Source organism: Ochotona curzoniae, unplaced genomic scaffold (assembly GCF_017591425.1).
Source record: "Ochotona curzoniae isolate NIBS_2020 unplaced genomic scaffold, NIBS_Ocur_1.0 contig_3025, whole genome shotgun sequence".
Taxonomy (NCBI): domain Eukaryota; kingdom Metazoa; phylum Chordata; class Mammalia; order Lagomorpha; family Ochotonidae; genus Ochotona; species Ochotona curzoniae.
In genome coordinates this window covers 18,839-41,106 of record NW_024465691.1, presented here as the reverse complement: position 1 = coordinate 41,106, position 22,268 = coordinate 18,839, and the positions used below count along the sequence as shown (strand labels likewise).

At 48.9% G+C, this 22,268-nt stretch overlaps 1 long non-coding RNA gene and 1 other non-coding gene across 2 annotated transcripts; one reads left to right on the top strand and one right to left on the bottom strand.

Annotated features, from left to right (window-relative positions):
* Positions 1-2,993: 2,993 nt before the first annotated feature.
* Positions 2,994-3,115, bottom strand: LOC121155670. The gene has a single exon (XR_005883704.1). It is a non-coding gene; the product is annotated as a small nucleolar RNA ACA64 (small nucleolar RNA).
* Positions 3,116-9,836: 6,721 nt separating this feature from the next.
* On the top strand, positions 9,837-10,227 carry LOC121155666. Its single transcript, XR_005883702.1, has 2 exons — positions 9,837-10,017; positions 10,080-10,227. It is a non-coding gene; the product is annotated as an uncharacterized LOC121155666 (long non-coding RNA).
* The last annotated feature ends 12,041 nt before the right edge of the window (positions 10,228-22,268 follow it).

Below are 22,268 nucleotides of genomic sequence, written 5' to 3'. Positions count from 1 at the left end.
GGAAACCGAAATGGCCAGGAGGAGTAGGGGCTTGGCGTTCTGGCGGTTCTGGTGCCTTTTCCCGGTGCTGTGGGGTGCACTGCAAGCCTCAGGTAGGGCGGTGGGCACGGAGGGAACGGTGGGAGGCCGGGTGCGGGGCGGGGTGCGGGGCGGGTGCGGGGTGCGGGACGGGGTGCGGGGCGGGGGCGGGGCGGGGTGCAGTGTGGGGCACAGGTCGCCGGCGAACGAGGGGATTAGCGTGGATCAACAGGTGGATGTCCCGCAGGCCTACTGTATTCAGGGCGGCATTTCTCCACACGGGGAGTGCGGGACTGCCTGGAAGAGTTTATCTGTAGGGATCATGTTCTTTAAGGCGCCCACGAGCGGTCCATGGTCTCCAGAACTTTCTGATCGTGGTCGCGCATTAGAGGGACAGATGATTGCGGTATTGTGGACAAGGAGGCGAATGGGACCCGGGGCTGGTGAATTATGGCCCCGGTGGGCACTCAGGATGAAGAGGAGGCGATGAATGACTTGCTCAGAAAGTGCCTTAAACACGGAGGAAATGCAGTAAACTTGGGCAACAGCGCTTCCGGTGGTTGGAATGAAGTGCTTGTCAGGACCAGGGCGCTTTAGTCCTGATCTGAGCAGATAGGCCAAGCCGAGAATGGGAGACCATCTGAGCAGGGGTGTGCCAAGCCTTGGGCCCCAATGTAGGAGCAGGATAGGACAGAGGAAAGTGAAATTTGGTGCTGCTCATGGTGAGGAAGACCATAACCACGAGGAAGAGGAGGAGGGAACAAAAGCTTCAGGGAAGAATTCTGTAAGAGATAAACCTCTAAAAGAGCACAGAACTCATGCCACAATAGGAGAGACAAAACCATAAAGAATCCTTGCAAACAAGCAAACAAACAAAAACACAACAACGCCGAGGAACCCGAAGGACCCCCATCTGTAGCAGGCATTTAAGCCTACAGGCCAGAAAGTGGAGGCCAATTCCTCAGTTAAGGGGAGAATCGACCCTGGGGTGGAGGGAAGCTCTGTAAGAAAACTGTGTAGGGACAGTGTGGTGCTGTGGCAGGCTTGGGCCTGGTTCATGTCCCGCCTGGGTAAGGCCTGGGAAAGCAGCAGAGGATGGCCCAAAGCCTTGGGCCCCTGCACCCACATGGGAGACCCTGAAAGCTGCTGGCTGCTGGCTTCTTCTTCTTCTTTTTTTTTTTTTTAATATTTATTGTATTATGTGACACAGTTCTATATAGGCACTGGGATTCCTCCCAACCCTCCCCCCGTGGTGGGCTCCTCACCCCCGTTGCGCAACCACAGTTCAGGTTTAGTTGAGATTCCTTCATTGCAAGCATACACCAAGCAGAGTCCAGCATCTCATTGTCCGGTCAAGTTCAGCGGCTTCTTGGGGAGACCCTCCCCGTTCCAAAGGCAGAGCCAACAGAGTAGAATCTCGGTCAATTAAAAGCCCCAACATAACATCAGCAACAATATATAACGTTAAGGGATGAATTGACAAAGTATTGAGCAACCAATTTGTCAAAATTGGGTGCATGGTCTTAACAACTTCCTATGACTATTTCAATGACATTTCAACAATTGAGGTGCGAAACAGTGTTAGGAAGGGTGTGCAGAGAAATCTTCCATACCTTGGTGAGGAGTACTTAATCCCCGTGTCCTACCTAGTAAGGTGTGTGTGAGTCCATGCTGACCAAGACTTCCTTGTTGTTCTCTGCCTATCCATTCCAATTTGTGAGTGTGTGTGTGTGTGTGTGTGTGTGTGTGTGTGTGTGTGTTGGGGGGGTGCTCTGGAGCGTCCCTCATGACCATGAGAGGGTGGGGACCCGAAGTTGGAGCCAAGTAAGAACCAGAGATAGTTTCTCTCCCTAGTCCCAATGGGAGTCCACTGTTCTGTTTCTGAAGACCGCTCAGATTTCCTGGTTGTTGTTCCGATGGCCTTGGATCCTATGATGAAGGATTCAGCTTCTTCCATCCCGTGTGGTAGGTCCAAAGGCGGGCAGGGGAGGATATTCTCTGAGTTCTCGGCCTCCGAAGGCATTCCAATCCCCCGTGGTCTCTTTGGCAGTTGGGATGTGGTCCTTGGCACCCATAATGATAGCCCTTGGTGGGGATCCGGGAGACTCCAGGTTTGGGACACAAGCCTCCTCCTGTCCACCTGCTCTACTCTGTGGTCCCCCACTGCTCTGTGCACATGACCTCCTGCCAATAGGTTGTCAGGGTTGCTCTTGATTCCCCCTGTATGTCTTTGTAGTTTTACTGTTGTCTAATGTTGTCTTGAATCTATTGTCTACAAGTTACCTCTTATGTGCCTGAGAGGTTACACTACACGGCTTCCTCACACGTTCACAGGAGATGGAAGGTTTCTTTGCTCTCCTGCCCAATTTCTGAGTAGTAAAAGGTTTTGAAAATATATTTGGTTATACAATTTTTTAAAAAGATTTATTTTATTATTATTATTATTTTTATTGGAAAGGCGGATATACAGAGAGGAGAGACAGAGAGGAAGATCTTCCCTCCGATGATTCACTCCCCAAGTGAGCGCAACGGCCGATGCTATGCCAATCCGAAGCCAGGAGCCTCTTCCGGGTCTCTCACGCGGGTGCAGGTTCCCAAAGCCTTGGGCCATCCTCGACTGCTTTCCCGGGCCACAGGCAGGGAGCTGGAAGGGAAGCAGGGCCGCCAGGATAGAACTGGCGCCCATATGGGATCCCGGGCGTGCAAGGCGAGGACCTTAACCACTTGCGCCACCGCACCGGGCCCGGTTATACAATTTTAAAAACACATGGGTTGAGACCAAATTAGGTAGAGGTCCATCGGGGGAGATTTACATCATCAGGAGTCTTTAGGGTTGATTCATGTACCCAAGGCCTGAAGGTTCATCATGGAGCTTTCTAAGCAGTAATCATAGAAACCAAATCCCACAGCCCCCATGCGGAGGCTGGAAGACTCTTTGGTTTTCTTTTTGCTCCTGCTTGTCATTTGTGTTTTGAGCCTGTCGGGGCCTGGGGCTCACCTTTCCACACAGGCAATGGGAGATGAGTTGAGGCTCCTGTTGGCGTTCGGCGCTGAATCTCATCCATGGCTATGGCCAAAGCTGCTGGCTTCTTCTTGACTCAAGTCTGGCCCAGGGGGGCTGTGTGCACAGTGAACCAGCTGATGGAAGACCTCTCTTTGTCTCTGTCCTTCTCTGTGTGGATCTCTACTTTCTTTTTATTTTTTTTAAATATTTATTTTTATTGGAAAGGCAGATATACAGAGAGGAGGAGAGACAGAGAGGAAGATTTTCCATTTGATAGTTCACTCTCCAAGTGGCCACAACAGCTGGAGCTGAGCTAATCCAAAGCCAGGACTAGGAGCTCTTTTGGGTCTCCCACGTGGGTGCAGGGTCCCAAAGCTTTGGGCTCTCCCGACTGCTCTCCCAGGCCTCAGGAGGGAGCTGGATGGAAGCAGGCTGTCGGGGTTAGAACTGGCAGCCAAATGGGATCCCAGTGCACTCAAGATGAGGACTTTAGCCTTTACACTATCATGTTGGGGCCCAGAACTCTACTTTCAGTAAATAAATAAATAATATTAATCTTGTAAGACAAGAACATATGGAGTTTGCTTTAATTGTGCTTCTGACTTCATTTCTCTAACTGTTGATATCTGACTGTCCTCTTTGGAATGGGGAGTGAGATCATTCCCTTCCATGTTTGATAAATGTTGTCCATCCGTGACAAGGATATGTTATTCAAAATGTCTGTTTAGTTGTTAAAGATGGAATGTGATCTTTGCTTTTTGTTTCTTTTTGAGATTTCTGATTTGAAAGTAGAGTTGCTTAGAGAGGGAGAAACAGAGAGGTCTCCCATCCACTGGTTCAGTCCACAAAAGCCACAATGGCCAGAGCTAGGCCAGTGTGAAGCCAGGAGCTTGTGGTTTCATTTACGAGTTCCATGTGGGTGCCTGGTTCAAACACAGGGGTCATTTTCTGCTGCTTTCACAGGCACATCCACAGGGAGCTGAACCAGGTTTGGAGCAGCCAGGACATGAACTGGTGTCTGTTTGGGTTTATCTGTTAGGCCACAGCGCTGGTCTCTGATTGTTTTCCAAAAGTGTTTTCTGCAGCTTTGTATGCCACAGTCATGCATCTCATGTTTAGCACTGTCTCTTGAGAACATCAAGAGCCACATTGGGCGGCTGTCTTAGATCGGGTAGGTCTGTGCAAGTGTGCTCCATGTTGTTGCCCAGGTGATTAAATGTACAACAACCAGTTCTCACAATGTAGCCCCCTTTTCTTCAGAGCTGCTTGCTTGCATCCAGAAATTGGGAAGGCACTGTCAGCAGAAATTTTAGAATGTCCTAGAAAATGAAATGGAATTGCCTGCCCATCTTAGACTGATGAAGTCAGCATAAGAGATGGCACAGATTGGATGGCTTGCACAGAAATGTGCTTTTGCCTGATCTGGAAATCATAGATACCCAGAAAAAATAAAAATATTGTGAAAGATATTCTGTAGGAATTTATGTTACTGTTTTCCCTTAAATATATTATGGATATAATTATTGTATATTAAAAAACTCTATCCCGTAACAATTGATAAAGATACATTTGCAGGAGAGTTTGTTGACTTAATGTTTTAAATTTGCTTTGTAGAGAAAGGTACTCGTTGCTACTTTGCTGTTTTGAAATGTTGTACAATGTTGAATAATTGTACAAACACCTGTCCACAATGTGTACTTGATGTTGCATGATAGGTTTAGCATGATAACTCAGCATCAAAGCAGAGGGTTTCCATTCAAGATGAAGTAGCACAGGTCTGACAACTTTTCCATATTAACCCTTCATTTTCTTATGCCAGCTGAGATAGCATCCCCAGGATGGTTTGAGAGTGGGTTCACTTGGCAAGAACTGTGTACCAGTGATGCACCTTGGCTTTCATGGGGTGTTGTGGCTTTTTCAGAGCACCTGTGGTACCCTGACACTGGTTTGGCACTTGGTGCTGCTGAACACTTTTATCTATGCTCCCATGAAACTGTGTGTGCCAGCACTGGTATACTGCCATGTGGGATGTGTGGGCTGCTTATCATGTCCTTATGTTAGGATGAATCTATGTAGAGAAGTTCTGAGATCAAAAGCCAGACACTGGGTATTGAATGTGAAGGCAGAAAACAAATCAAAAGGAAAAAGTTACTATTAAAATTTGGTTTTGGTCCCAGCATGATAGCCCATTGGCTAAATCTTCACCTAGCATTTGCCTGTTTCCCACATGGTAAATGGTTCATGTCTCGACTGATTCACTTCCCATCTGGCTCCCTAGTGTGGCCTGGGAAAAACAGTAGAGGATGGCCCAAGAGCTTAGGACTGTGCACCTGCATGGGTGACCCAAAGGAGATTCTTGGTTTCTGCCTTCAGATTGGCTCAGCTGTTGTGAGCACTTACGGAATGACCTAGCACATGGAAGAGCTTTCTCAATGTTTCTCTTTTTCTCAGTGTGGATGGCTTTCCAATAAAAAATAATACAAATGACAGAAAAAAATTTGCTTTTAATTCCTTCTGTGTCTTCACCAAATGACTTTCCACACAGGCTCAACAAATCTACATGAAGGGGGTTTGTTGGGCATGTTTTAGCCTTAGTCTGTCCTGTGTTAGGGTATTGTCTGTGATGGATAAGACCACATGTGTACGGAAACTAAAGTGTACAAAAGTGTTGGAATTCATCACTTTTGCAATATGAGAAGTAATCACATATGGATATTGGCTCTGTGACATTCCGGTGCAGCCTGACCTGGCTACAATGAGTGGCACAACGTCCTAGGGCCTCAAGGTTTGTAGCAGCACAAGTATAAGTTATGTTGAATACAAATTATCATGTGTATCTCACGAGATGGGCTGCTATTCCATGACAGGGTAGTACTGCCTAGATTGTCCCAATTCCTTTTGGAGAGGGAATCAATGGGTTTTAAAAAATGCAAACTGTCTAAAACAAGATAAAATGAAAATGAGGTTGTTTGTGTTTTACATTTTCTGTAATACAAAAAGAATCTCAGCTGCCTTCTTTAGAGAAATTGCTGGGCTGATTCTAGAACCCAAGGAAATAAAAAAGCCAAGCAGACCACCTTGCAAGAGAAGGACGAAGCTGCAGAGGCTTTCTTGTGTGTTAGGGAGGGCTGAAGTTGTCAGAGCAGGAATGGCCAGAAGGCGGAGAGAACAAGTGGGCCCTCCTATGAAGCACAGCACTTGCTTAGCCCAGCTGAGAAGTTGTGCTGAGCTAGAAAGTAAGAGTGATAAGGAAAGAGACAGAGAGCATTGCATTGAGTTCTTTATTGAGAGACCTACAAGGTTGTCAGGTGTAGATAATCTTTTTATTAACCTTTGCTGGCGAGCATGCTTACTGCTCAAAAAGCAATAAAAGCCAAAATGTGTTGATTCCTCAGAGGAGAAGCAGGCTGTGTTGCAAGGCCGCAGAGAGACCAGGTGGCTGGAGTTGTCTGTACCCACTCCTGGGAGTATGTTTAAGATAGATATCATCTCTTCACCCTACACACACACACACACACACACACACACACACACACACACACACACACGTGATAGAGCTTCTCATTTTCATAATAATTGCACCCAGTGGAGCAGAGGAGGTCAAGAATACAGCATGTGTTCACCCCACAACCCCAAACACTGTTTTCTTCCCTTTTTTTTTTTTTGATTTTTATTTTGACATTTTTTACATAGTTAATTAGGGTAAGCAGGTTCAAGGGCTACAGGAAAGTGGATAAGACTAGTATGTTTTCCATATTGTTACCTTCATGTTTAAAGGGGGGTATTTAAGGGAGAAGGCCCACCCGTTTTCCCACCCTCTCCAGGTACCGGATGTAGGGCATGCTCTGAGGTTCTTGCTCAAGTGGTTTTGATATTTCAACAGTTATGAATTGCTGTCAGTGTTGCCACTGCAAGCACTATGAGGTCTTTGAAAAATCCACTGATTGACATAGTCCATCATAGCTGAGATGGTTGGTTGACCTGTTCTGTCTTCTCTCTTTTCTTGGTTAGGGTTCTGAGTCCAGCATTTAGATTAGGAAGATCTCCAAAGAAACTTCTTGTATGTGCTAGCAAGTACAGGGCCTGGCACCGTCCATCGCTCCAATCAGCTGGTGGTTGCAGTTGCTGGGTTGGTTCTGTTTTCACTCCCGACTTCCACTGGAACCAATGGGTGTTGCAGTCCAGCCTGGTTCTGCCCTGCACATACGTGGCCCTCACATAAACCAGTGGGAGCTGCAGCCTAGTTGGAGCGACCCACAATAACCCCCACCAGGCCCACCCCCTACCCTGGTTTGCCAGTAAGTGTAGCAGTAGTCCAGTCTGTCCCACACCCCATTCCACCCCAGCCGCTATCTTAGTTTTATGTCCTCCTGTGGAAGTGGTAACCCAAGAGGGATGAGCCCACTATTTCCCTCCCAGGCCTCTCCCACTCCCAGATTCCAGTTGATGCTGCGTCTAAGGCCAAACAACCCTCGCCCACTTTAATTTTGTTTGCACCAGTAGGAATAATCTGCCCAGCCCGGCTTTTCCCTGATCTAGTCCACATGAGGCATGCAGGTGTGGTAGCTCTGCCTAGTCTGGTCTGCCCCCATCCCAGCCTATGCTCTCTTGCGGAAGTAGCTGTCCAGCAAAGGAACCCTCCCTTATTCCCCTGCCGGCTCTGCCCACTTCCTTTCTTGTTCTCAGGCTGGTTGGGCGCTGCGGTCCCTTCTGGTACAGGCAACCTCACCTTCGCATTCCATAATGTGCACTAGTCTTTGTTGTGACCGACCCTGGGTCGACCCACACTGGTGCCTGGATTTGCCAGTGGATGATGTGGACAGATTCAGCCTGGTCTTGCCCCCACGTCTGCCAATTGTATGCCAGTGGGTAGTTTTCCATGGCCTTTTCTGGGCTGTTTCCTATCATGTTTCTTGCGTTTACCTGCTGGGTCTGTGTCCTGCCAGAGGAGTTGCCCAGGCTCCTCCATCAGAACCTCTCCCAATGCCAGGTTTCACGCTTACCAGTGGGTCCATGAGCCAACCCTACTCAGTCCACCTCCTGTCATAGCAGGAACTGTGGCTTTTCCTGACTGGCCTTCCACCCAATCTGGTTCTTGCTGTTGGATGTTCCAGCCCAGCCATGGTTTGTCCATACCCACGTATGGCTCACACATGGCTCAGTAGGGGTTTGAGACCTTGCCTAGTCCATCGCACATCTGCCCTGGTCCTCCAGGACACCAGGGGGTGTTGGGGTCCGGCCCGGTTCGGTGCATCCAATCCCAGTCCACAGTTGTGCCAAGGGAGACTACAACTGTTTCCAGATCAGAACGCAGCCCCCCTTCCAGGCCACGCGCCTCTTGGTGGGAACCTCAGCCCAGCTAGGGATGTCCCCTTTGCTCCCCAACCGGGTCTGTTCCCAGCCATAGGTCACTTGCCTGCCAATGGATGCTCTGACTCAGCTTGGCACAGCCCTTCCCCTGTCCCGAACGCTGCCATAGACACTGTGGCTTAGCGTTCCTGGCTCCCGCAGACCAGTAGGTACAAGAGCCTAGCTCGGCATGACCTCTGCTCCCTCCTGGTTTCTAGTTTTACTTGTGGGCTAAGGTTTGCTCAGTCGTGCCTGATCTACTCTGTTGCATTACCAGTTGACACATTAGCCAGCTGTTGGAGCTACTTTTGCAGGACAGGCCCCAAGCCATAGCTTCTACATGGACTGGTATTTGGTGGTTGGCATTATTAGTGATTACAAGTTTTACAAAGGAAGAGTTACTGCCTGTTTCAGGTCCAAGAAGCACAACGGCTTCAACCTGGAGCTAATTAAGCAGCGACTCAAAGAACCAAATCCCCAGAGCTCCCTGGCTGGGCGGCCAGCAGGCGGAACCTGGCACCAAATGGCGCACTAGCCGCACGGGGAACGGCTCACCATGTGCACATGGTGGCTGTCTGGGACCCAGGCATGAGATGCCCCGTCCTGAGACCCACCAGCTGCCGGGAGGCTGCTGGAGGTTTAAATAACCCAGGCCCAAGGTCGCGCCCCTCCCAAATCCCATTCACCACCCCATGAAGGCGGCGGGTGGGTCCCGGACCTGCCCAGTCCCGGAGGCCTCCCCCCTCGGTCTACTCACCCTGAAGGAAACAGCCTCTGGAACCCGGCAGGCCCAGGAACAGCTCACCGTACGCACATGGCGGCTGTCTGGGATCCAGGCATGAGACGCCCCGTCCTGAGACCCACCCCCAAACACTGTTTTCAAATTCCCTTGTTAAAACTTCTCATGAGACATAGCCACCAACCACGCCCACCTCACCCTCCAGGCTCCCTGCTCTGAGGGGCTGTTCCTGCTGAAGGAGCCCTGCCTGGCTGCTGTCCTGTGAGCTTTCCCTTTGGCCCATCATCCTCTGCTCTTCCTCGTATACGTCTGTGCTAGAAACTGCCCTCTCGCTGTGTTCATCGGCCTCATGCTTCACAGCGTGCAGCTAAAGATTCTGGGAACCAATAGGTTGCATGGGCCTGGATTTGAAGTTCTCCACATTGGAGCTGTAACAGGGCCATGGACAAAGAACCTGTGTCCTGAATCATTCCCTGTCCACTTCATGAAGTTGTGCATTTGTAGTTATGTGGTTCTGCTTGGAGTTGCAGGCGTGTTTGTGTCAAGGGTCTCTGTGTAACTGAGTTCTCCTGTTTCCACAGGATTTCGGGTGGAGATGGCAGGGAGGACTCAGACCGTGTTTCTCAACGACAACATCACCATCATCTGCAAGATTCCTGGTTCTCCCGCTCTGGACATCAGCACTGTGGGTGTTGTCTGGTTTGTATGGAAGAAAGGAACAGAGGAGAAAGTTCCTGTGTTTGAGTATTATGGAGATCACGAGAAGGCATACCGAACTGGAGCCAACATCTCTCCGGAGAAGCTGATGAGGGGAGAGGCCTCACTGCACCTGCCAGCCATTCAGCTCAGTGATGCTGGAGAGTACTTCTGTAAGGTGGTGGTCACCCCTGAGATGGATGAGAAAAGTGTGCAGCTAGAAGTTGTGGGTGAGTGCCTGAGGGCAATGCCCGGGATCCCGTGGGGCTGCAGGTGCAGAGTGGGATGGATGTTAGAGGCTGGTCTGGGGACCCACCGTGGGCTAGAGAGCTGGGCTTTGGTGGGTGGTGAGATGACTCTGGGCAAGGTGTGAAGCCTCTGAATCTCGGTGCCCTTGCTAGAAACAAATGTGATGGCATCTGCCCAGGAGGAGTGGGGAGAGATGGCATGTTGGGAAGATGCAGGTGAAATGTTGGATGTGCCCCTGTCTATGACACATAGTGAGTGGAAGACAGCAATAGTGGTTATTGCATTATTCCCACTGGGTGTGGGTTGTCATTTTATCTGAGCAGGTTCCTTGGGGAGGCAGCTGGGAAAGAGAGGGTTGCTAGACTGTGGTCCCCTTCAATTTTTGTGCTTCTAAGTGAGTGAGATAAACATTTAGCATCCTTGCACCTGGATTTCCCATTTCCAAAAAGGGATTCTTAGGAAGATGTTATGCAAGATGTGCAGTGGAGTGAGGTATGATGAAGCCTGACAGGACAGACACATCCCCAAATTCCATCTTGAGCTCCAGTGTGGTGTGTTACCCAGCAGTCTGGTGAATAGATGCTGGTGAGATGGGGAGAAAAGGAAACTCTTGCAGACAGTGACATGAAAAGTGTTTGAGCCCTTGTGGGGAACAGTAGGAAACGTCTTCAGATCAACTGAAATAGGAGGTCAGGGTTGGGCCTAGCAGTTAAGATGGCTGCATGTGGGGTCCGTGTTGTGTCATGGTGTGTTGTGCCCCTGGCATCCCTTAAGGTTGCTGGTTTAGTGCAGCTGCACCTCTCCCAAAGTAGTTCCCTGCTCTTGTTCCTGGGAAAGCAGCCCAGTAGACCTGAGTGCTGGGGCTCCTGCCATCCATGAGAGACCCAGGATGGAGGAACTGGCTTGCATCTTCAGCCTGGCTTAGTCCTGGTTTGTGTGTTTATCTGGGGACTTAGCAATGTATGGGAGCATGCATTCTCTCTCTTCTGTTACTTTGCCTTTCATATGCATATATACATAAATCTTTAGACATGTAGAATGGAATGTTTCATAAGCATTAAAATGGAGAGACTCAGAAGTGATGGTAAGTAAAATGAGCCATCCACTCACTTGCTACTTGTTTCTCTCATATGTAAAGTTAAGAGCCCTGCATTTGGACAACAGAGCTGATGCTCCCTGGCTGCACTTAGTGGTAAGTGGCTGGGGCAGCGTGAGATGAATGAAGACTGGTTGGCTTGAAGAGCACAGGTGGTTTCCTCCCATTTGAAGGCTGCATCTGAGGCAAGGTGTCCGTATTGTTGGTTCTTTTGAGTCCTCTGGCCTTCTTCTCTCTGTGTCTTCCTTAGCAGACTATGGTGTGTTTCTCTTATAGAGTCTGGGTGTGTCTAATATATATATGCACGCGCGTGTGTATGTGTGTAAGCCTAAAGGCTATATGTGTGTCTATATATTTCTCTCTATATTTTTATTTGCATGTGTGTTTAAATTTTTATTCATTTATTTGTGAGGCAGAGAGAAAAAGAGAGAGAATGATACCTTACTAGTTGACTTTGAATTGTGTGATGCAGGCAGTAGGCCAGCTGGGAGCTGACTCAGTCCTCACCCCTATTGGGTTGAATGGACCCTGCCCTTGAACCATCACCACTGCCCCCTAGAGCCTGCAAAAGCAGATAACTGAAATCAGGGGTTGGTGCAGAGACTGAGCCTGAGTACCGTGGTGTGGGCACAGGCATTCTAACCTGCACCTGAACCAGGAGACCGAATGTCCCCTTTGGCCATGTGTACAGGAATGTACGTCATTATTTTAATCTCCAAGTTCCGTTGATCACTACTGTTCTGTAGACAAGTAATTGATTTTTGTACATGGGCTTCTTACCTTGAGGCTGCTGCTATCCTTACTAGTTCTCAAAGCCTTTTTTCTTGTTTTTTTGGTTGAATCTTTGTGATTGTTATCTATAAATCACATTATCTATGAACGAATATAGTTTCATCATGTTTTCAAGTCTGTGTACTTTTATGTTCCTATCCTATTTTACTGGTCTGGAGTTCATTGCAATGTACTAGGAATAGAGTGTAGAGGGAGCATCCTGCCTGCTCCTGAAATTTTTTACTTTCTTCCTCAGGATGTTGGGCATAGATTTTAGGTAAAAGTTCTTTTTCAGCTTGAGGAATTTCTCTGATGCCACACATTGTTCTTTGTTTTGTTTTGTTTTTGTCATATGGATGGATATTGCTCTTGCCTAACAGTGATTCTGCCATCTCTAAGTGGAGCTGCCATCTGATCATGGTACATGGCCTTTGTATTCCCAGCCATCACAGGGGAGTCCAGCCATTCTGCAAGGGCAGGGCACACTTGTCATCCTCAGGACACACTTTGATGGATGTGTGCTTCCAGGGAGTTGCTTTCACCACGTTTCAGTGAATCTGGAATGACCAGACCCTCAGTTCACATGGCCAGACCAACCTTCCATGAATTCAGATGATATAGGCTTCATCTGGATGTGTTGTTTCTAACTGAAACTATGTAACAGAAATTAGGAATCAATGAGCATTGTGTCCCACAACAGTGCTCTAAGACTTTCTGCAGATTCTCCCAGATGTGTAGGAAGCAAGATGTGTGAGGAGACTCAGCTGCACTCATACTGTGAGCATTGGGCTCTAGCATGGTGGCATGCTGCTGGCACTGGCCTTGACATTTAGTCAAAGCAGAGTCTGATTCAGTTCACTTGTTCTTCCTGAGGTGTTTCTCTGTGTCAGACATCAGGTGGGTAATAAGCTTGTCCTCCCTTCCCTAGAGTCTGCTGTGGCTAGTAGGTGTTTCTCAGTCAGGTAAGCTGGGCATGGCTGCAGAAGTACCTGTGCCCCAGTGTCCATCTGTACAGTGAGTGTGGCTATCAGGTACTGGGTTTTGTCTTCCTACAGAAGCAGTGAGGTGCAGATGTGTGTGTGTGGTAGGAGTCAGTGAGTGAGGGCAGGAAGAGTTGAAGTCTCATTCCAACTCAGTGTGTATCTTCTCTCTGGCAGCTACTCCAACCAACAAAATATTTCAGGACCAGGTCCTGGAGAACTCAAAGCAATACACACGCATTGTGTGCAAGTGCAGTGGTTTCTACCCAGACTCTGTGAACATAACATGGAAGAACTGGTCCCCGAAAGCGGCTCAGCCTCTGCCGATATCTGAAGGCATCTTCACTGGTCATCATGTCCAGAATGAGGATGGGACCTTTAATGTCACTAGCTATGTGACACTGAAGTCTCCTCTGGAAGATGCTGGGGCCGTGTACCAGTGTGTGGTGAGCCACATTTCCCTACACAGCACCCAGAGACTCAACCTCACACTGAGTGTGACAGGTAAGCCTCTTTCTGGACATGTTCCCTACTCCACGATTTGAGGCAGTGCAACTTACAGCTTAGGTTCACAGGCATGCCAGGTGCTGCACTGGGAATTGAAGGGGAAGGAGGTAAAGCATGGGTGGAGGGAGCAAGCTGGGACAAGACCCAGCTAAACCAGAGTCAGCAGCCGAGACTAAGTCCCTCTCCTCAAAGGCAGAAGGTATGGTCAGCTCGAGTAGAGAGAATGGTCCAGTGGAAATGGGCTACTCATCAGCTTGTGTCTCCTGGAAATTGGTTCTCAATGGTCTTTGTGGCATGGGGTGGTAAGCTTGCATGCCTCTATGGGGATAGGGACAGGATTGTATCCAAATGCCCTGAAGAGAAGGGGTGGGCCCGGGTCAAGAAGCAGCCTTGCCACATCCCTCCCAGCAGGACTAGGTCTATTGTAAGTGGTTTACTGGTAGAAGGCAAAATAGTAGTCCTATGTTTGTCCTGAGCCTGTGCCTGGGCAGAACATAGGTCAGATCTTTAGTGCAACACAGCTCAGCTTCTGCAAAATCCCTCCAGCTGTTGTTGGTAGTGGGAGGGTAGTCATTGAACTCATCATGATTGCCCTGGTCATGACTGTGGTGTTGTTGGGAATGACTCTGCCAGTGAAATTCATCTTCTTGGTTCCAGGGGAGTAAGGAAGGCAGAGTTCCAGGGGTAGGCGGTCTGGGTGTGCCAGATGAGACCTTGGATGTTCACAGAGGGAAGAAGGAATTGTTCTTGGGCATACGGGTATTTGTGGTGGCTTGTTGCAAGGAAGTGCATGCAGTGTGTGGGGGAGGCACATGGAGTGGGAATGTCCTGTGTGTGCATGTCTGCATGACTAAGCATGTGTGCTGACACTGGCTGTAGAAGCTTTTTTTTTTTTAATTTTGCCTGCAAACATCTTTATTTTACTTTTTGTTTTGTTTTAATTGATTACATTGCATCATGCGACACAGTTTTACAGGCACTGGGATTCCCCCCTCCCTTCCCCAAAATGCGCCCTCCCCGGCCTTCTCCCCCCGCAACCCCCCCCCCCCCCGCAGTTGAGCTTTTTTCCCTTGCAAGCATACTGTAGAAGCTTTGAAGCTCTGTGTGGCCTGTGTATGTGGTGTTGCATCTTGCTGTGCATTTCTGACAAGGGTTGAACACACTGACATGTCACGTTGCATGTGATAGGAATGGAATAGCTGTTCACCTGGTAGGGGAAAAGGAACAGAAACCACGTGGGACCTGGCAGTGGTTGTGTCATGTTTTGGGCTTTGCAAGTAGCTTCTTCTTAACATTATTCTCTTTCTTTTACAGACCCTGTGAAGAACAATAGCTACGTGATTGTTTTACCTATCGTTTTACCTGTTGCAGTGCTGATTTTAGATATAATTATTGTGGTTTACTGCAATCCAAAATGGTAAGGGACTGCTGAGCAGAGTTTAGCCCAGTCTTGAATTTGCACCAGGAGATCAGGGTCCCAGTCTAGAGTGCTGTTGACGAGTCCTCAGAATTGATGCGAGGCTGTTATACATGTGGGTGGTTTTCCTTGTGCTGGGGAAGAAGTGTTCCATGTGATTTCCATGTGGTGTTGGGGCTCTGGGAGGATGCAGTGGCAGCTGCCCTCTGTCTGTGTGCTGCACAGGCTCCCTGTGAACTGAATCTGAGCATGCCTTTTCTGGCCAGAACTTGTACCTGTATGTGTAGACCAATATGTGTAGACCTGTGTCTGCTGTTGTCACTCATTGTGGGCCTTATCAGAGAGAGGTTTTCCTTCCTAAAATTGCTTGTATTATGTTAATGTGTCAGTTGGCCTACTTACTACAGTCTTTCACTGACCTGCAGTCATTCATTTTTGTTTGACTGATGCTACATGTTTCCAAGTGTTGATGAGATGATTCAGGATAGTGAAATTGCTCCCAACAAGGCATGGTTCTGTCATGCTGAAATGGTGAACAGGAGCTGACCAGCTCATTGGAAATGCTTCAGGGAAAGGGGAATGATGTGTTCTTACAGGTATAAGGCTGCTTATCTAAAGTCAGCGGACTGATTCCTGGGACCAGTTCTGGTTGGAGCAAAGACAATAAGAGAGCAGGATGTAAAGCTGTTTTCAATTATATGCAATTGATGCATATTTCTGTCTTTCCCTGGTCCTGATATCCAGGTACAAACAGAAAAAGCAGACATCCACTAGCATGAAAAAGATTTATGAAGCCGTGGACCAGATCTGAGGCACGGGGGTTTGTTGCTTGGAAAGCGAGCCATCCATATCTGTGTGCTCCTTCAAGTTCTGTTTGCTCTGCTCTCCATCCAGCTTCCTACTCATGCCCCAGAGAAAGCAGTGAATGATGACTAATGCCTGGGTCCCTATCACCTATCCAAACAATCTGGATGGAGTTCCTACCTCGGGGCTTTGACTCAGCACAGACCTCTGAATGTAGCCGTGTTACCTCGTAGTGCCTTCCATCATGGACTACAGCCTTGACTGTATGCTCAATCCCATGACCTGCTTCATCCTATGCAATGAAACAGTAGTGGATGTGTGTCAGTCCCAGCCTAGACCTCAGGAGGCCATGTGCATTCATCCTTGGACTTCTGTGATGCTTCTGACCTTGAGCAAGTGCCTAGTCCAAGCCTGACTGCTGGTGGAAAAGGGAGAGACCAGAAGCAGAGCCACATCATCCTGCTTGCTCTCAGGACACCAGCCTGGATCACTGGAAGCTCTGTAACAGCACTTGAACACCCTAGCTGTGGTCGGAGGAGCCTCAGAGTCACCTCTCTCCATTGCAGCAGGAATATTTATGTCAAAAAGCCAATGTTTATGGTTTGTTTGTTAGGCAGCATAACTCACTGATAGAGCTCCTTACTGATCCTTCTCTTAGGCAGTTGCCTCATAAATGTTTGAGGAAGTAGCAGATGGTGGCCCAATGCTTGGGCTGCTGTACCCCTAGGGGAACTATGGAAGAAATTCCTGGTTGCTGGTTTCAGCTCAGATCATCTCTGGCCTTAGTTGCTATTTGGGCATTGAACCAACAGATGGTAGAGTTGTCTCTTTCTGCCATTCTTCATCTGTTAATCTGCCTTTTAAGTCACTTCAATAACTGTTGAAGAACAATTGGAATTGATGAAATGAAGTAAAGTATCAAGAAAGGTGCACCTAATCTGCACACCTAGCTTGCCAGATTGAGAGAATGACATAGTACTGTAGTTTTAATGACACTGTGACTATTTAAACTGTCAGTAATTTTAGTTGAACCAGGTCAATTATTATTTATTCCATTGACTCTTTTTCTTGCTGGACTAACTTATTTAATTTATTGAACTCTGTCATGTGCCAGCAAAATAAAGCTTAGAGTATAAGGTGAAATGTTTTTTTAGAGCAGCAATAAAGAATATACTAATTTTGAATAAAGTCTGGTGTCCTTGGTGGGGGAGCCGGTGGTGTGGGGGGAGGAACCTGAGGCCACTTTGTGTGGCAGAGAACCACATTTCCTGGTTAGGAGGCAGGTGACTGCTGGATACAGGCTCATCAGGGCCTGTGGCTGATGGAAGCTGATGGCTGCACTGATGTGTGTGGTGCCTCAAACAATGGTGGGACAGACCGGAGCACTGCAGGTGCTCTCTCCTTGTCCTGTTGGCATCATTGCCCACAAAGGAGAGATTTGCGGCAAAGGGAAATACAGCAGTTCACAGCCCTACACTCAAGTGGTCACTGGGCATGGCTGGAGTGGCACTGGGGGGTGTGTAGGGAGCACCTGCTTCCCTCTCTGTGAAGATAGTGTCCCAGGTGGTGTTCATGGGGGAGAACTTGGGAATCTCCTGAAATATGCATGGCCAAGCTGTCTGTTGATCCAACCACTCCAGGTGGACATAGATGATTGGCATCTGTAGGCCAGTTTGGATGCCTGAGCTGGCAGAATGGCAATGTAGAGAGAGAGTGGGCCTAGGAAAAGTTGGGTGAGTCATGCCCAGACAAGTAAGGGGTGCATGTGGTGGACTCCATGTGGGCCTCAAGGTGAAATCGAAGGCAGATCCGAATCCTCAGGCATTGGTTCTTGGCAGTTTTGTAGTGAGCCCGCTGGTCGTTTTTGCAGACTGGCAGTTCCATTGCTGGAGGAGAATGACCTGGCTTCCCTCCCTTGCAGAGCTCCAGACTGAAGCCCAGAACCTGCATCCCAGCATTCAGGGAGCTGTGACCGGATATAGCAGGTGTCCTCTCAGGCTGCCCTGCCCCTGGGACTGGCTGGGGAAGAGCACCCTAGTAGGCGGGGACAGTCCTCCTGTAAGACTTCCCCAGGCCCTGGACCAGAGCCAGAGTTCCAGAGGTGCTAGACCTGACATTGGGACTGTCACAATATGCTGAACCAAAGTTCTGTCTCAAGGCAGGGCTCACAGGGCAACCCAGGGGATTCCTTTTTAGTTGCTGCTGTTTTTGTTTTTGTTAATTTTATTGGCAATAATGTTTGTCTAGTTGATCGGGGTAGGAAGGGTCGAGGATCTGGGGTAGTGAGACCCTTGTTTATACATTTTCTTCTTGTTCTTCGCATGTATAGTGGAGAGGGGGGTACAAGAAATTTTGGATATAAGGTAAAATGTTATTTCAGAAGAGCAATACATAATTTACTAATTTTGAATAAAGTCCGTCAAGCTTCCCAGCGGCTTCATCATCCAGAGGATTGAGGAACTGCCACCTGACGTCAACCCAAGTTTCCTTTCGTGGAGTGTTTTCTGGAGGTTTGTTCATGTATTCTTGATAGTTCTGAGATGCAGCTGATATCACTGCTCCATGGATGAAGGAATCTTTCTGAGGTCAATTGGCTGTCATAGTCTGCGTCTGAGTCTCCATTGGCCCAGAAATTTGCTGTCAAACTTCACTGGGGTAGTTGATCCATCCTCAGCATACCAATGAGTTCTATGGTCCAGCCCAGCCCAGGCCAACACATGCTTGATCCTCACGTACTGCAGGGGGAGCTGCACCCCAATAACCTCCACTGGACCGAATCCCTCAGCTCTGGTTCCTGTGCCTTCCATCATATGCAGTGGACCGGTCCGGTCTGCCTCACATCCCACTGGGGTCTTGTATACATCATTGGACATAAAAGCCTAACTCAATCCAAGCAACTTCACCCTCCAGCACACGCTCATGCCAGCGGGTGCCAACGCCTGTCCAGCCAGGCCAGCCCCAGTGCTGGTTCTCATGTTCACCAGTGGGAATTGCAGCCCATCAGAGAGGAGGCCACAACCCCTCCACTGGACCCACTCTTTGCCCCTGATCTTGCACTCTCTAGGTGGTTCTGTGGTCTAGCTAGATAGGGTCTGCCCTCTGTCCTAGTACTTGCCAGCTGATGCTGTGTCAAAGCCTAACCTGCTTGCCCTTATTCTGGCTCATGCCTGTACCAATGGATACAATTGGCTTCCCTAGCCTGGCTCTCCCCATAACCAGGTTCACATGTAGGTCAGCAGGTGTTGTAGCCCTGACCAGCCTGCTCTATTCCCAGTTCCAGCTCTCACTCTTGCCAGCATGAGAGGGGATCCAGCACTGGAGTCCCCATTTAACCTTACCAGGTTCAACCGCCTGTCCCAATTTTGCATGTGCTGGTGGGTGCTGTGGCCCGTCTGGCGTAGCCCGTGTCATCTCAGCATTTGCTGGCAGGTGTGATAGCCTGTCCTGGCTCAGTCTGCTCCCATTCCAGCTCAACCCTGGCACAGTCAGTCCCCATTCCTGGGGTCCTAGTGTGAAGGGGCCTGTGATGCAGCCAGACCCAGCCCAATCCGTACCCCATCCTGGCTCTCGGATCTGCCAGTGGGTGTTCTGAACTGGCCCAGCTTGGCCTGCTCCTATATCTGAGCCAAATGTATGTTGGCAGTTACTGTAACTTGGTCTGCCCTGAGCTGCTCCTTGCTTTGGTTCTTGTGCTCACCTGCAGGGACTGTGCCCTGACAAAGGAGTTCCCCAAGCTCCTCTATTAGGTTTCCTCTCAGTGGCAGATCTCGCACACAGTGGTGGGTTCTTCACCTGGGCTGACAGTCCACTTCTTGTCCTGGCAGGAACAGTAGCCTTGTCCATCTGGCCCATACCCAATCTGGTTCTTACTGTTGGGTGTTACAGCCCAGCCACACCTAGTCAAAACCTTAGTGACAAGTGCCTTGCAACATCCAGGTTCTGCATAAGCCAGGCTGCTGCCTGAGGAGCACTGTGGTTCTCACTCCCTTGGTATCAGTGCTAGAAAAGTAAGAGGCCAAAGAAAAGCAAAAGGCAGTGCTTCACAACCAGACACTCAGGGTGGCCCCAGCTGGGGCCTGGCTGGAGTACAAGTGCCAGGGGCATAGGAACACTTGCCTCCATTTCTCTGAAGGTAGAGAGCACCCAGGTGGAGTTCTCCCCAAGAATTTGCTAATTGCTTCAGCTTTGCTGACGATTTCCCCAGCTACCCTCTCTCTCCATGTCTGAAACTTGCCTGGTTCCTCCTTATGCTAAGCCTTAAGCATGAAGGTCTCTTGTGAGCCAGGAAAAGTCTAGAAGCAGTAACCACAATTTTTCTGGGATCAAGTGGGTCTGCTCCTCACGCAGCAGGTGGCAGTAGGCCCTGAAATCTGTAGGTGGTGGGCTCTGGCACCAGCAGTTCCTAGTCTTAAATGTCAGAAGCCTGTGCTTTGGACCAGCCTAGTTTGCTTTCCCAGACCAATAGCAGGGAGCTGGATTGTTAGAGAAGCGAGGACTAGAACTGGTGCCCACATGGCATGCTGATGCCACAGGTGGAGGATTAGCCATTGAGAGTGCACCACAACCCATTGCAGGCTCTGTTCAAACTATATATAAACAATTGAATTTTAGGATTCACTGTGGTAGCCTAGCAGTGGTCCTTGGCTTGCACGTGCCAGGATCCCATATGGGCCAGTTCATATTCTGGTTGCTCCACTTGTCTTCTAGCTCCCTGCTTCATGCAGTAGAGGATGGCCCAAAGGCTTGGGACCCTGTATCCACGTGGAAGATATGGAAGAAACCTCTAGTTCCTGGCTTTTGATTGACTCAACTCTCGCCACTGTGGCTGCTTGAGGAGGGAACCAGCAGATGGAAGATCTTCCTCTCTGTCTTTCCTTTTCCTTGTAAATTTGCCTTTCCAATAAAAATGAATAAATATTTTTTAATGCAATCGGAGTTTCATTTGGTAGAGAACTACAAACTTTCTACTACTATGTCATATCTGAGTTGGTATCTGAGTTGATTTATATCTCATATAAATCATTGTAGTAACATTTCTTGAGAAACGTCATTTGAGTTATTGCTTGTTTGGATTTTTTTTTTCAATGCTAATAAGGATAGAATCTGGAAGAGTTACTAAAATTGTGATTTTTCTGGACAAAAAGGCATGTGATTCAATGACAAGAATGGGCTATTCTCAGGACAGTTGGTACTCGCATCTGGGCCCTGGCTTGGACTCATGGCTCCTCCTGTGTGATCCTCTCTGCACATGTTATATGGTGCCCCGCTGTGGCCACCCTTGAGAATTACCCACTTTGCTCTATCTCTATCACTTGGTGGTTTGTTTATGTAATTGACAAGGATGTATGCCCATGAGGATCACTGATATGTGTGGGACAAATATCTCCAATGTTCCCTTTGTTTCCTTTTCTCCTGTATTGAGTGCAGACAGGAAGGCAGGAGTGATCCTCTCTCAACTGCCAAACCACAGCAGTGCCCAGGGATGGGGGGAGTGTCCACTGAATGTCGTCCTAGACACTGCGCTGTAGAGAAGAACGATCCTAGGGTATTGCCTGAGTAGTTTGGATAGTTTCAAGACACTATTGGTTTCATTGTTCCTGAGCTGGGGAGTATTGCAAGGTGAACTGGCTGATCTACCTCAGTGCATCCACTCACACAGACACTGGCTGCCAAAGCTCAGCCTGAAGTGTTGCCCAACACATCCTGTGCTCCATCTTCTTGCAAGGCATTTGCTGTCTTCTCAGGTTCAAAAATGAGGTAGCCATCTTGTTGCCCACATGCACCTGGGCATGCTGTCCACTGCACAGGCATGAGCCATCCTGGAGGCCCAGTCCCAGCAGCACACGCACACCAAGGTGGGACCACAAATGCTATGATCCTCCCTGTGGTGGGAATTTTGAATGCAATGGTCTAGTTAAATAGGGAATCCCCCCAAAAACCTCACGTGGGATGTCCCCAGACCTGATTCTTACATGTGCCAGCCATCCAGGGTGTGGTTCAGTCATCAGCTTCATCAGCTCATGCTCACACTGGTGATTGTAGCTGCCTGCTCTGTTCCACCCCAAGCTGCATGTCCAATGCAAACCTCCTGGTGTTGTGGTCTTGCCCAGCCCAATCTGCACAGACCTGGCCCTAATACTGCACCGCACCGGGATTGCCATGCATTCTAGTTGGGACGACCCACCTGTGTCCACTCTCTTTGAATTCTGGGTGAACCTTAAGGGCCTTAAAACTACCCTGGAAAGGCTGGTTTTCTCCTCCAACTGCTCTCACACACAGAGGTTGAGTCCTGCCCCAGATCTGCCCTTTTGTCGGACTCAACCCTTGCACTGAGGGTTCTCAATGATTTGGTGACTCCTGCAGCGGCAAAACCACCAGGGACAGTAATTTGCTTTCAGATATGTGGTTTCAGAGAGTGTGAGGGAAGTCCCTAATTTATAGCTGCGAGCCTAAAACCATCTCATGGCCCGCCTACTCTTCAGCCCCGCCCTTATATGTTTTCTATAAAAGCCCGGAGAACAAGGCATGTATCACATCTTTGAAGATTTGTTCCTTCGTTTCCGCGGCCACAAGAGTCCCTCATCGCCAGCTCCAAGCCTCGGAAGCACAACTGGGAAATGAACTTGAAGAAAACCGAA